This window comes from Pan paniscus, chromosome 9 (genome assembly GCF_029289425.2).
Source record: "Pan paniscus chromosome 9, NHGRI_mPanPan1-v2.0_pri, whole genome shotgun sequence".
Lineage (NCBI taxonomy): Eukaryota > Metazoa > Chordata > Mammalia > Primates > Hominidae > Pan > Pan paniscus.
The window spans coordinates 84,058,421-84,073,035 of NC_073258.2; the positions used below are offsets into that span (position 1 = coordinate 84,058,421).

At 41.1% G+C, this 14,615-nt stretch overlaps 1 pseudogene; it reads left to right on the forward strand.

The window, feature by feature from the left end:
- The first annotated feature begins 5,342 nt into the window (after positions 1–5,342).
- On the forward strand, positions 5,343–7,717 carry LOC129393289 (pre-mRNA-splicing factor SPF27-like; annotated as a pseudogene).
- The last annotated feature ends 6,898 nt before the right edge of the window (positions 7,718–14,615 follow it).

The following is a 14,615-nucleotide window of genomic DNA, read 5'->3' on the forward strand; positions in this document are numbered from 1 at the left end:
AAAAATACAAAAAATTAGCCGGGTGTGGTGGCAGATGCTTGTAGACCCAGCTACTTGGGAGGCTGAGGGAGGAGAATGGCGTGAACCTGGGAGGCAGAGCTTGCAGTGAGCCGAGATTTTGCCACTGCACTCCAGCCTGGGCAACATAGCGAGACTCTGATTCAAAAACAAAGAAATTTGGAAGGGCCAGGAGCGGTGGCTCACGCCTGCAATTCCAGCACTTTGGGAGAGCGAGGCAGGTGGATCATTTGAGGTCAGGAGTTCAAGACCAGCCTGAGGAACATGGTGAAACCCCGTCTCTACTAAAAATACAAAAATTAGCTGGGCAAGGTGGCACATTCCTGTAATCCCTGCTACTTGGGAGGCTGAAGCAGGAGAATCGCTTGAACCTGGGAGGCGGAGGTTGCGGTGAGCTGAGATTGCGCCATTGCAGTCCAGCCTGGGCAACAAGAGTGAAACTACGTTTCAAAAAAAAAAAAAAATTTGGAAGCACTCTGCGTTCTCAACCAACAATCAGGGGTGTAACTGGCAATAACAGTTTCTCTTAGAACATTTAGAGTAAGTCTTCAGGACAACAAGTTAGTAGCTCTGATTTGAGGATATGATAATGGGCAGAAAACATTTTGTTCCAGCCAGTCTGTGGCTCTATCCATCAAAATTAATGATACCAAAACACTTTGAAGATTCAGACTGCTATAAAAAGATGAATTGTAAAAGCCCTGGACCTCAACTGTATTTAACCCTGTTTCAGTATTACTAACATTTCACCCTGCTGGTTAGGTTTTACTGTGAGTGTCCCATTAGCACATTCGAGAATGTGGCTAGGAATATTGTTGACACCACTGATGTTGGTGCTCCTTATTCAAACCATTATGGACACTAACTTTTCTTAAAGTAAAGACAAGGTTTCACCATGTTACTCAGGCTGATCTCAAACTCAGGGCCTCAAGCGATTCTCCTGTCTTGACCTCCCAAAATGCTGAGATCATAGGTGTGACTACCATACCCGGCCATGAATTTATTTATTTATTTATTGAGACAGAGTCTCACTCTGTCACCCAGGCTGGAATGCAGTGGCCCAATCTCAGCTGACTACAACCTCCGCCTTCCTGGTTCAAGTGATTCTAGTGCCTCAGACACCCAAGTAGCTGGGATTCCAGGGATGCGCCACCCAATCCGGCTAATTTTTGTATTTTCAGTAGAGACAGGGTTTCACCATGTTGGTCAGGCTAGTCTTGAACTCCTGGCCTCAAGTGATCTGCTCACCTCAGCCTCCCAAAATGCTGGGATTACAGGGGTGAGCCACCATGCCCAGCGGAATTTATATTTTTAAAGAGAACCTACGTGCTATCCAAAAATAAACCCGGAATGATTCCATCTTAAGGCATATTTTAAATGAGTAAATTATCCAGTTCTAAGATGAAGATCAAGTTTATAGCAAGATAACAAATGGATTCTGAATGCTTATTAATGTAGATATCATCTATTTAGACTTAGAGATAATTTTGACAGGGTTCTGGGTAAGTATACTTTGGCTTAGCAAACCCTTTCTTCTAAACATTAAGTCATAACATGGGGTTCCTGGATATTTAAGGGATCTGTAGAAGTGGTAAAGGAGGTTTCAGAACAAACTTCAACCTCAAATGGGGCTGTACAGGCTAAGTCATGTGTTAACTTAGGGGCTGTGGTGATCAACTCAGAGTGACAGATTAGCTCTGATGGGCACTCACAAATGTTCTTGACTATTTAAAAAATAATGAAACAATTATGAATTAATATAGCTTTGCTGACAATACGTTTCAAAATTTGGGATCCATGATGGGAAGGATAGGGTCTATGTGTACCAAAAAATGTACTTGATGGTGAAATATTTGTAAATCGCTTTCCCAGAGTATAAATTAATAAAATTTTAATACCATAGAGGAACATTTAAAATACAGTATGGTTTTGGGAGTGATGTCAGCTAGCTGGCAGAATAGGAGGTTTTAGTGCCTGTCTCCTTGCAGAAACACTAATTTAAATAGCTATCTACATGCAAAAATACTTTCATAAGAGCTAAGGAATTCAGGTAAGAGATGACAGTATGTAGGTGGAACACAGAAATAAGAAAAGATGCATTAAAGAGGGTAGGAAGGACAGTTTTACATTACCCACATTATCTGTCTTCCAAGCCTTCTGAGGGAGGAAGAGGAGTGAACGCCCATTTCACCATGAACCACAGCACCAGGCCCTCCTCATTGAACCCTTGTGGCTGGCTGGTCCCTATGGATCCAGACTCTAGGCCATCCCCTGCATCCCTGGGCTCCAGGCAAGACCCCACATCCCAAAGACCCAAGCTCACCCAACACCAGGCTGGCCCCCATATCCCCAGGCTTTAGGCTGGCCCCCACAGACTAAGCCTCCAGACCAGCCCCACAGACCCAGGCTCCAGGACTGCCCCAATGCCATGCCACCAGCCCCCATGGCCTTAGCCACCAGGCTGGCACCTGTGGCCCCAAGTTCCAGCAGACCCAGGCTCTGGGATCCCTCCCATGGACCACCCCCATGGACCCAGGACCCAGATCCAGCTCTGCAGACTCAGGTTCCAGACCTGTCCGAGCACCAGGCTAGCCCTTGTAGACCAGGCCCACCTTGAGAACCCAGACACCAGGCCTGCCCTAGCACCAGCACACTCCCCAGCAGACTCATGCTCAAGACCCATCCCAGGGCCAGGTTAACTCCAATGGACCGGGGCTTCCTGTCAGCCCCTGTGGACACAGGCTGTAGGCCTATTCCTGCAGACTCAGGCTCCAGGCCCTCTCCAGCAGACCCAGTCACCAAGACCACACCAGTGAACCCCAGTGCCAGGCCATCTCCATGGACTCAGGATTAAGGACTGTATCCACAGACCAGGGTTGCAGATTCACCTCTGCAGACCCAGACACCAGATCAGCCCATCTGAGGACTTCAGAAGTAAGCCTTGAACTCATCAGATGGTCCTTCCAGAATCACAAAATAATAATCAGGGAAACATGACACCACCAAAGGTAAAAAAAAATTAAAGCACTAATAACTGACCTTAAAAAATTGAGATACACGGCCAGGCATGGTGGCTCATGCCTGTAATCCTAGCACTTTGGGAGGCCGAGGCAGGCGGATCGTCTGAGGTCAGGAGTTTGAGACCAGCCTGGCCAAGAAAGTAGTAGAGATGGTGAAGCCCCGTCTCTACTAAAAATACAAAAATTAGCTAGGCACGGTGGGGGGTGCCTGTAATCCCAGCTACTTAGGAGGCTGAGGCAGGAGAATTCCTTGAAGCCGGGAGGCAGAGGTTGCAGTGAGCCCAGATCGCGCCACTGCACTCCAGCCTGGGTGACAAAAGCAAGATTCCATCTCAAAATATAAATGTAAAAATAAATAAAAAATAAATAGGGATACGCAAACTTCATGAATTTGTATATCAAAATAATTTGTAATTATTTGAAAATTTGTAAGAATTCAAAATAATCATCTTAAAGAAGCTCAAGGAGCTATAAGAGAACACAGACAACTAAATGATTATTAGGAAAACAATTCATGAACAAAATGAGTTCAACTAAGGGAGATCTTCACCAAGACACGTTATGGTGAAATTCTCAAAAGTCAAAGACAGAGGCCAGGCAGGGTAGCTCACACCTGTAATCTCAGCACTTTGGGAGGCTGAAGCCTTTATCTCATACCATATACAAAAGGCAACTCAAAACCAGGCCAGGCGCAGTGGTTCATGCCTGTAATCCCAATACTTTGGGAGGCCGAGGCAGGCAGATCATTTGAGGTCAGGAGTTCGAGACCAGCCTGGGCAACATGGTGGAATCTTGTCTCTACTAAAATATAAAAATTAGCCAGATGTGGTGGCACACACTTGTAATCCCACCTATTCCAGAGGCTGAGGTGGGAGGATCACTTGAGCTCTTGGGGCAGAGTTTGCAGTGAGCCGAGATAGTGCCACTGCACTCCAGTCTGGGTGACAAAGCAAGACCCTGTCTCAAAAAATAAAATAAAATAGGCCAGTCATGGTGGCTTATGCCTGTAATCCCAGCACTTTGGGAGGCCAAGGCAGGCAGATCACCTGAGGTTGGGAGTTCAAGACCAGCCTGACCAACATGGGGAAACCCCATCTCTACTAAAAACAAAAACAAAAAAACAAAAACAAAAACAAATAACAAAATCAAAAACAACCAAAAATCCTTTTATCAGATAAATACAATTGCATCAAACTATACAGCACAAATTATACTGCTCACCAAAGAAAATGATCAACAGAGTGAAGAGACAACTTACAGAATGGCAGAAGATATTTTCAAACCATTTATCTGATAAAAGTTTTTTTTTTTTTTGAGACAGAGTAGTCTCATTCTGTCACCCAGGCTGGAAAAAAAAATATTTTATATGTATATACAAATTGGTATAGCCATTGTAGAAGAAAAGCATGAAATTTCCCCAAAAAATTAAAAATAGAGCTACCATATGATTCAGCAATCTCACTTTTGGATATACATCCAACGGAAATGAAATCAGTATGTCGAAAAGATATGTATATACATGTTCATTGCAGTGTTATTTTCAATAGCCAATATATGGAATCAACTTACGTGTCCATCAACAGAGGGACAAAGAATGAATAAAGAAAATGTGCTATACATAATGGAATATTACTCACTCCTCAAAATGAAGGAAGTCCTGTCATGTTCAAGAACATGGATTAACCTGGAGGACATTATGCTAAGTGAAATAAGTCAGGCACAAAAGGCAAATACTGCATGATCTCATTTTTATGTGGAGTTGAAAAAGTTTAAATTCACAGAAGGAGAGAGGAGAATGCTGGGGGTGAGAGAAGTGGGAAAATGTTCATCAAAGTGAACAAAATTTCAGTTAAACAGGATGAATAAGGTCTGGATTAATAAGTCCAACATAATAACTATCGTTAATAATATTGTATCGTGTGCATGAAACTCACTAAAAGAGTATATCTTAAATTTTCTTAGCACCAAAAACAAAATTGTAACAATGCAACATGATGAACACATTAATTAGCTTAATTGTGGCTATCATTTCACAGTGTATATACATATCAAAACAACTTATATCACATTGTATAATATTAATATACACAATATTTATTTATTTATCTTTGGAGATGGATTCTCACTCTGTTGCCCAGGTTGGAGTGCAGTGGTATGATCTCAGCTCACTGCAACCTCTGCCTCCCAGGTTCCAGTGATTCTTGTGGCTTAGCCTCCCGAGTAGCTGGGACTACAGGTATACGCCACCACCCTTGGCTATTTTTTTGTGTTTTAGTAGAGATGGGGTTTCATCATGTTAGCCAGGCTGGTCTCGAACTCCTGACCTCAAGTGATCCGCCCACCTCAGCCTCCTCAAGTTCTGGGATTACAGGCGTGAACCACGGCACCCAGCGTAATATATACAATTTGTATTTGTCAGTTATAGCTCCATAAAGAGAAAAAAAAAGTAGCAGTAAGAAAAATAAAATAACATTTTATGTGATGTTATGTATATTATTAAAAATTGGATGGAAATAACTGAAATGGAGAAAACATAGGCCAACATAAGGTCCCCAGAATGGCAGGCACAAGTTTGGTGGCCGAAGAGGTTGTGGTGGAGGCGTTGCCTTATTTTGATCGAGGTTATGAAGCCCCTGGTGTGTGGAAAGCTGCTGAGGTGCTGGTGGAAGAGCAAACTCACCTACTAAGAGCTACCTGAGCTGCCTAACAGCCCCGAATTATTCTGCATTTGAAATTCTAGACAGCATTTAACCCAGAGAAGAATTAGGGGAAGGAAAATAATCCATTATAATGACTGACATAATGAGAAATGAATTTGCAAGACTGGCTGCTCGACAACCAATTGAATTGCTCAGTACGAAATGATATGAGCTTCCAGCCCCTTTCTCCCGTCAAAAAAATGACACTGCTGCATGGTAAGAATGTGTAAACAATTTTATTGCCCAGTTAAAGCAGCAAGCAGTTAGAACTGAGACTCTGGAACTAATGTCACAGCATGGATATAAAGCCTAGAAAGTTCACAATGAAAATCTAGTTCGTATGATTGAACACTCACAGAAAGAACTCAGAAGGTAAGAAAACATATTCAAGAGTTTAACGGGCAGAGAAAGAACATGCAACTCGCTGGATCTAAATTGAGAGAAATGGAGTCAAATTGGGTATCCCTGGTCAGTAAGAATTATGAGATTGAACAGACTATTGTTCAACTAGAAAATGAAATCTATGTGGCCGGGTGCGGTGGCTTATGCCTGTGACTATGGGAGGTCGAGGCAGGTGGATCACGAGGTCAGGAGTTCAAGACCAGCCTGGCCAAGATGGTGAAAGCCCGTCTCTACTAAAAATACAAAAAATTAACCTGGCGAGGTGGCGGGTGCCTGTAATCCCAGCTACTCGGAAGGCTGAGGCAGAGAATTGCTTGAACCCGGGAGGTGGAGGTTGCAGTGAGCCGAGACTGCACCACTGCACTCCAGCCTGGGCAACAGAGCGACAGAGCGAGACTCCGTCTCACAAAACAAAAAAAAAAAAAAGAAAGAAAGAAAGAAAGAAAGAAAGAAAGAAAGAAAGAAAGAAAGAAAGAAAGAAAGAAAGAAAGAAAGAAAGAAAGAAAGAAAATGAAATCTATCACATTAAGGATCAATATGGAGAAGCAAACAAAACATCCCATGAGACTTCTGAAAAGACAATTTTATAGGTCGAAGAAAAGTTTGGCTTTCACAGAAGGGATGTGAACTTTCAATGAACTATGAAGGATAACAGCATCTTCCAGAAACCATTGATATTTAAATGTTTAGAAATCATAGACTGTGTGGGCCGGGTGCGGTGGCTCACGTCTGTAATTCCAGCACTTTGGGAGGCCAAGGCGGGTGGATCACGAGGTCAGGAGATCAAGACCATTTTGGCTAATACAGTGAAACGCCGTCTCTACTAAAACTACAAAAAATTAGCCGGGCGCAGTGGCGGGCGCCTGTAGTCCCTGCTACTTGGGAGGCTGAGGCAGGAGAATGGCGTGAACCCGGGAGGCGGAGCTTGCAGTGAGCCAAGATCGCACCACTGCACTCCAGCACTCTAGCCTGGGCGAGAGAGCGCGAGACTCCGTCTCAAAAAAAAAAAAAAAAAAAAAAAAAAAATTAAAAAAAGAAATAATAGACTGTGTGGATGGTTGTAGTAATTCTATTTGTATACCCTAGGAAAATAAAAATGTCTAGCTTGACGGTTAAAAAAAAAGAAAGAACTGAAATGCAACAGTGGTTGTTTTTGGTTTGTAGTCTATAGGCAACCAATCAATTTGTTCTTTTCAGTATTTTCCAAATTGTATTTAATGTGTGTGTATTAACTTATAATTGGAACTATATATACTTTTTATTGTTAATAAGTTAAATCATAATTTCTAAGTAAGTATTTTGGAAAACACTAATTTATACACATTATGTATTATTCTTATCTGTTTCATTTAATCGAGAACCTTAATCCCTCTACCTTTCCCCTATTTCATCTACTTTAAACCTACCTTAGTCATTTAATGCTTTTAGATTAATGGTGAAATGACCCACTGGGGCCCAAGTCTTGATCTGATCTTGCAATTTTCAGAAAATAATGTAAAACCTGTCAATTGATTGAGATTAATCTGAGAGGGGAGAGACCAAAAGTGTACCCTGTAGATATGGCTACAGAGTATTCTCAAAAAGTAACTAAGTTTGCTCTAGCACCTAAGAGAATGAGGGAGTCAATTAAACTCTACACTGGACATAGCCAAAAACTATTCTTCCAGAACATAACCTGGAAGCTTTATTTAATTAATACTATTTTAAAAATATATTTTTTAAAAAATTTAATTTTTGTGGGTACATAGTAGATGTACATGAAATGTTTTGAAACAGGCATGCAAGGTGAAATAAACACATCATGGAGAATGGGGTACCCATCCCCTCAAGCACTTATCATTTGTGTTACAAACAATCCAATTACATTCTTTTAGTTATTTTAAAATACAAGGTTAAGTTATTATTGACCATAGTCACCCTGTTGTGCTATCGTATAGTAGGTCTTATTCACTCTTCTTATTTATCTATTTTTACCCATTAACCATGCCCACCTAACCCACCCAGACCCCAGTACCCTTCCTAGCCTCTGGTAACCATTCTTCTACAGTCTATGTCCGTGAGTTCAATTGTTTTCATTTTTAGATCCCAAAAATAAGTGAGAACATGTGATGTTTGCCTTTTTGTGCCCTGAAAGCTTTATTTTTAATAAAAATAAAATATCGGTTTTTCTTTTCCCTTTCAAAAAATTAATACTGTACATGGTCAACGTGGAAAATTAGAAAACAAAACAAAGCTATAATGCAAAATAATTTTTAAAAGTTACCCCAGAAAAGTTTTTTTTTTTTATCTTTTGGATACACTTTTAAAATATAGATTCCAAAGTTGTCTTCTTAACCAACTGAATCAAAATATCCAGGGTGGAACTCAGAAATCTGCATTTGTAAACCAATATGCCAGGTGAACTGGTGGTTCTATGTAGAGAAGACCCTCGTTACAATGTAGTCCACATTGTGCAAAGCACCTACGGAGTGTATCACTAAAGATAAATTGATTGCATAATGTACACCCAGGTTCTCAATGAGTTATCTTGCTGTATAAGGTAATTTAGTTTTATATTCCCTTCTTGTTTATTGTCATTTGGACTTTTTACCTTCTTTTTGGATACTTTGGCCTAATACACCTATGGAAGCCATCCATCTAAATAAAAAATGGAGACACATCTGATATAGGATTATATGATTATTATTACTATTATTTTATTTGGAAAATTGAGGCTTAGGAGGTGAGGTAACTTGCCTGAAGTCACACAAAGTGGTTGGGACCGTATTGAAACTAATTCTACTAATTCTGTTCTAAGTATATAAATACTGAAGTTTTAATGGTGGTTTCTCTATAGAAATAAAATAATTATGATCTTAGGATTTGTTAACCTTAAATCATTGTATTACTTTTAGAAAAAATGAACAGCTTTGGTGGTGGAAGTTGTAGCTACTGACTACACAGACTGCCCACAAAAACCAACCATAAAAGAGGAAACTCTCAGAAATGCTCGATCTTTGCTTAGCATCCAAAGTTTTTCTCCTAGGATTTGTGGTTACCCCATAGGCATTGATATTTATCTGATAATCAGAAATTGTGCGTGGGTTGGCCTCCCTGTTTCCAGGACTTATTTATTGGATTCATTATCAGTACCTTCAGCAGGGAACACCAAGACAGTGATTGTTAAGCCTGAGGAAGTATTTATGGGTTTTTAAAATTATTATTAGCTGACACCTGGAATTAAACTATCTAAAAAAAAGACCAGCAGGACACTCCAATTAATAGCAGATTCGAAATAAAATAGTAAAAATGCAAAATGATGACCAAAATTCTGAAATTAGTCATTAGTCTGAAATTGAAGAATGCTGATCTTTAAAGTAAATTTTCATCATTATTCATGAGCTGTCTACACTTGAGATTTTGTGAATTTCTATGAAGTTTGGACTGTCTTGTTCCCAGGATAGAAATAGATCAAAGTGGGAGCTCACCCCATGAGGACAGTTTCAGAGTCAGTGAGTGTTTAGTTCTAGATCAAGAGGTTGGAAGTGAAGTGTTGTCTTTTGGATAGGTAGAACCCAAATCAGAAAGAGTCAAAATAGTATAATTAGCACCAGGCAGGGAGAAGGCATAGGATAATTAAAGAAGGAATACAGAGGAGGAAGACCTGTGAGACAGAAGGAGGACTAGATGCAAAACATAACCTGTGTAACAGAATGTTCATTTTTAGCTGGGCCCGTTGCTACCCATCTTAAAAAATAATAATAACAAAAAATGATAACAAAGAAAAACCCTATTCTTCAAGTTTCCCTTGTAGCTAGGTAGGGCCACAAGTAAGTAGAAATGATATATGATTCTTACATCTCTCTTTTTTTTTTTTTTTTTTTTTTTCTGAGACGGAGTATCTCTCTGCACTCAGGCCGGAGTGCAGTGGCGTGGTCTCAGCTCACTGCAACCTCCGCCTCCTGGGTTCAAGCAATTCTCCTGCCTCAGCCTACTGAGTAGCTAGGATTACAGGCGTGCACCACCACACCCGGCTAATTTTTGTATTCCATGTGGACCAGTCTGGTCTTGAACTCCTGACCTCATGATCTGCCCACCTCAGCCTCCCAAAGTTCTGGGATTACAGGTGTGAGCCACTGCGCCGGGCCGATTCTTACATCTCTTTAAAAGGAAGAAGCCCCACCCTTCTTTGTTTCTCCATCCTGCTGTCTAGATGATGATAGGATTCCTGGAGTTCCAGCATCTGTCCTGGAACATAAGGATTAAAGCCACCTGTTAAGGATGTGGACTAGAGAGAAGGGGCTTGGGCCTCTGATAGTCTGATAACTTGCCATAACCATCTATCTCAAGACTTCTTTTACATGAGAAATAAATTCTGCATTGTGTAAGTCTCTCCTGTATTGGATTTTTCTGTTATGTGTAGCCAAACTAATCTTGAATAATGTATTTCCAGAGCTGATATTCTCTGTGGTGGTGGCAGCTACCTGTTTACAAAACCCTTATCAACCCCTAATGTATTATTTTTTATTTTTTATTGCCTGTTTCTTCCCACTAGACTTTTTAAGGACAGTGACTTTTCTTGGCTTTTTGTATCCCCAGCTCCTTGAACAGTGCTCACCATATAGTAGGGGTTCAGTAAATATTTTCTAAATAAATGAATGGTGCCAGGAACTGCAAACTGCAGTTTGCACTGCAAGGAGTGGGCACTGCTGATTCATAAGAGTCACATTAGGAAGTATAACTTTTGCACCCATTAGTGTATAATGAAACACTGAATTCATACTGTCTTATACTTCTATGCCTTTGCATGAACTGTTCATATTGCCAAGAATGTCTTTTCCCCCTTGCCCACCAGACACACTACTACTTATTTCTAAAGTTTTCCCTTAATCATCACCTTCTCCAGGAGACTCTACCCCAGTCACCACAAGTAGAGCCGATCTTTCTTTACTCAACTCTATATCCAATTCTTAAATGAATTATAGCACTTAGCATGCTACATTACAACTAATTGTTTGTATGTCTGCCTCTTAGACTGGATTCTGGGACCTGAAGGGTAAAGTATATGACTTACTTAACTCTGTGTTCTTAGGACCTAGCCTAATGCCTGGCTAATGGTCAGACTCAGTGTATGTTTGCCAAGTTCTTAGTAAGATCACAGATCTGAGGATGTGATTTGAATCTGCTAGTGGGAAATAAAAACTGTAAAGGCACTTTTGGATTACATGTTTAGTGGGAAATAAAACCTCAAGCTGCGCTGCACCAAGAGAAGGACAACCTGGATTCTGGTCCCAGTCCTGGAGCTTCCTACCCAGCAACAGTAGCCTCTTTGAACATCTGACGCCTCATCTATAAATTGGGACATAAAGACCTCACAGGGCTGTTGTGAAGCTCAAGTCAACAACTGTGGACAAAAGCTCTTCTTGTAAACTATACTATTAGGCAAGAACAAATTTAAAACTGTCCAAGTGGAGAGTTTGTCCTTTTTAAGACAACAATAATCCCCGTAAAATTCTCCTCCCAGTTCTTGAGGCACATAGATAAATATGCAGTAGTTTTGGTCTGCTCTCTATTCTTAGATCTTGAAAGAGCCTCTGTGAAGCTGGAGCAGCTTTCAAATTTTGAAATCAGTCTTCTTGAATCAGTCTTCTTCCCTTTGACATAGCTTGTCATAGGGATTCATATGTATTTAGTATTAATATTTACAATAAGGCCTTTCCCTCCCCTTTGAAAATTCTACGCCAAACAACAGCCAAAATCTGAGGCCTTTTTGTGCTTGAAACTTGGGCTAAATGGCTCCAGCATGTGGAAGACTCCTCCTCTCAGCCTCTCAAAATTGTGTCTCTTCAGAGTATGATAAGAGACATAGCTGGCCGCAGTGGTTCATGCCTGTAATCCCAGCACTTTGGGAGGCCAAGGCAGGCAGATCACTTGAGGTCAGGAGTTCGAGACCAGCCTGCCCAAAATGGCTAAATCCCTTCTCTATTAAAAATATGAAAATTAGCCAGGCATGGTGGCAGGCGCCTGTAACCCCAGCTACTTGGGAGACTGAGGCAGCAGAATCACTTGAACTCGGGAGGCGGAGGTTGCAGTGAGCCAAGATCGAGCCACTGTACTCCAGACCGGGCGACAGAGCAAGACTACATCTCAAAAAAAAAAAAAAAAAAAAAAAAGGAAAGAAAGAAAAAGAAAAAGAAAGAAAGAAACAGCATCACACTCATTTTGTTTTGCTCTGATCTTTTGAGTCTTACTTTGATTTGCTCTAGTAGGCTAAAGAATTTAACAACTCAGCCAATGGATTCTGAGTTCTGAGGGGCAGTCATGATTTAGTGGGAAGGGTGTATGAAGAGACAGGGGAAGATTGCAATGGAAGAGGTGCTTTCTTTTTTCTTTTTTTTTTTTTTTTGAGATGGAGTCTTGCCCTGTCACCAGGCTGGAGTGCAGTGGCACGATCTCGGCTCACTGCAACCTCTGCCTCCGGGTTTCAAGTGATTCCCCTGCCTCAGCGTCCCAAGTAGCTGGGACTACAGGCATGCACCACCATGCCCGGCTATTTTTTGTATTTTAGTAGAGACAGGGTTTCACCATGCTGGCCAGGATGGTCTCAATCTCCTGACCTCGTGATCTGCCCACCTTGGCCTCCCAAAGTGCTGGGATTACAAGCGTGAGCCACCACGCCCGGCCAGGAGGGGTGCTTTCTAATTGCTACCCTTAGCACTCAGGGATGTTTTCTCGGACCTCACCCAGAGCTATACGTAGGATCAAATGGAAATATGGGATCATTAACTCAGCCCTGGAATGCAGTCTAGCAGCACTGATGAAGCAGTTGCCATAGTCCGATTCCTCTGGGCTGGCTGTACACAGAATCTGTGTTGTTGTTGGGAGATCATGAGCACTTTGCAAGTTTCTCCAGTGCTCCTACAGCTTCTGTTCTCACGATGGTTGTGGCTACCTTTTCCCATTTCCCTTATGGGGCCTATAAGATCTCAAGTTTGCCTTCTGGACTGGGAAGTCTTCCCTTCCAGCTCACAGGTGGCCCCATCAACACTGGAATAGCTATGGCCTTCAATTTTTCAGACTTCTACCTCTGCTCCATCCAGATTACTACTACCACACATACCACATTCGATCTTACTTCCTCATTTCTTTCCTCCACTAGTGCCGCCACCTGGAATGCTCTTCTCTTGTTAATCTTAAATCATGCTTTCATACCCAGTCCTCAAGTGACATCTCACTTTAGTTCAACTTTTCTCAAACTCCTACTATCTATTATGAAGTAGGCATTGTATTAGATTATGGGGCCACAAGGTTAATGATACACAAACATGGTTTCTGACCTCACAGAATTCACATTCTTGGAGAGAAGAAAGACAAGAGAACAAATGGAATACAATGTGATCAGAGAAATCACCTAGTGGCATGGGAAATAGAGATGCCTGGGAGAATTTAGGGCAATTTATGTATTTTCTATGAAAACTTCCTTGAACTATTCAATATACCCATGTGTATTTCCCAGGAACTCTTAATATGTTTGAAGTCACTTAGCTTAGTTCATGTTATTTTTGTGTCTCAACCAGATGTCAGGCCCTCGTGTTTAAGAACCATGTTCTTTTGTATCCCACCCATTGTAAGTAACATTTCATAATACTTATCTGGCTTAATAGTTGGTTGCTTGCTTTGGGGTAGAATGGAGTTGGAGAAAAATCTTGGGTTGGGGAATCAGGAAACACTGGGTTCTAATTTTAGTAATGGCATTTGTTAGTGGTAGACTTTGGCAAGACTATTAGCCTAAGTCTCAGTTCTTCTTAAAATGGAGATAAGAACATTTTCTTCACAAGTTGTTATGATTTAATTAGATAATTTAAGTAAAGTGCCTGGTTTTAAAGTAAAATTCTCTTTCTTCCTCCTCTATTTTCTGAAAGGACTGTTCTTTGTGTCTCTCCACAGCTAAAGTGGCCATATTTTTACAAATGAAAAATCTGGACACTAGCTTTGAAAAACTTTTTTCCAGTTTGTGAATTTATTCATATAGAAAGTCTTACAAAAACATAAAAATTAAACCACATCTAGAGCTTGCTTCTTGAGGACAAGGATCATGTCTGTCTTGTTCAACATTGTAACAGTGCTTATCTCATAATAGGTATTCAACAAAAATCCAAGGATAGAACGAATACATTGATAATAGTAAATTTATATGAAAAGGATTATAAGAATTCACAAAAATCGGTTTCAAATATCAGAATAGGCCAGGCACGATGGCTCATGCCTGTAATTCCAGCACTTTGGGAGGCCGAGGTGGGTGGATCACTTAAAACCAGGAGTTCGGGACCAGCCTGGCCAACATGGTGAAACCCCGTCTCTACTAAAAATACAAAAATTAGCCAGGTGTGTTGCTGCATGCCTGTAATCCCAGCTACTTGGGAGTCTGAGGCAAGAGAATTGCTTGAACCCGGGAGGAGGAGGTTGAGGTGGGCAGAGATTACACTACTGCACTCCA